A 1,400-nucleotide genomic window follows, 5' to 3' on the forward strand; every position below is an offset into this window, starting at 1 on the left:
CAGTCTCCAGCTACATCAGTGGTTCTCAGATGATGTGCTGAGGCCTTGGAATTTTTTTTTTTTTTAATATTTAACACAACATTTATAATTAAGTATATATTCATACTTTCCAGACACTCCTTTGCCAACACTGAATTTAACAAAAGAAAATGAAAAAAAAAAAAATCTGTGAGTTTTTGGTTTGTAAGTCCGAAAACAATCACAAAGGGTCTGATTGTGTGAATAAAAAAAGTATATGTTTATTATTTCAAACAGATACTTTTAAGTGCAACGGTGTAATTCATATACTTATATAAAAGGAAAGGAACGGCCAACTTTACTTCAGACTGAAGCCATAGTCGCACAGAAAGACAAGGCTGGGCTCGTGATGCATATTCTTTAATCTGTGATAAAATTGTGTTTTCAGTCACTAACTCTGCTCATATTCTTCCAAAAACACTGCACATACAATATTGGAACACATCGTAATTGTCTAAATGCCTCAGCTCAGAGAAGTCCGAATCCAGATTACCGGTACTAACTTTCAGACTAACTCATCCTGACTTGTCATTTCTGTTTCCATGAATTGACCGGTTGGATAGAGATTAGACCATTGTCCAGAAGAAGGGTGAATTGTTGGTCCAATACATCCATTAATAGACACTTTCAACTATGGAATTAAAAATAATGGACATGGTCGTTGTTTGTGCACTGCAATTTGGAAACAAAGCCAGAGAAGATTACTTGCTCCCCTCACCTGTGACTCTCTACTCATATTGGGCTTCAACGATTCAGGAAATCTGTTTTCTTAAGCTGTAGTTGTAAAGATGCAACCTTGGCTCTGACATGACTGGAGAAAAATTAGTTCACAGAAACAGGAAGGATTTGGAATTACGTTCATTCTATGATACAAAAGAAAGAGGAAACTGGCTGGAAATGTCTATTTTTAGTGGTTTCGCTTGCTATTGTGTTAAATATTGCAAGAAAATGGAAATAAAAAAAAAAAAAACTGCTCTAGAGGATGGAAGCATTAATCTCTTTGTAAGTTATTGGTGCAGCCCTCCAGTTAATATGTTCATCTCTTTAAAATACGCTACAGAGCCAGTCCAATACATCGTATCCCAGCTGCTCTGATCATGTTCTGGATGTGTTCAAGGTAGTGAGCTTGTACAAAGGCATGTATTGACTAAGTACAAGTTCTGAATTGAAAAAACACCTTCACTTCTTAAAGCTGTGAGACGTTACAATTTCAAAGTTGTAATTGTTCCACTTTAGTTATTACCAGGTATTTTAGTCTCTCCCCTGCGGATCTATTGAAGGTCTATCCTTCAAGCTCGGGTCCTCTACCAGACGCCTGGGAGCTTGAGGGTCCGGTGCAGTATCTTAGCTGTTCCTAAGACTTCGCTCTTCTAGACAGAGAT

Source organism: Perissodus microlepis, chromosome 3 (assembly GCF_051167445.1).
Source record: "Perissodus microlepis isolate ML-2025 ecotype Zambia chromosome 3, ASM5116744v1, whole genome shotgun sequence".
Taxonomy (NCBI): Eukaryota; Metazoa; Chordata; class Actinopteri; order Cichliformes; family Cichlidae; genus Perissodus; species Perissodus microlepis.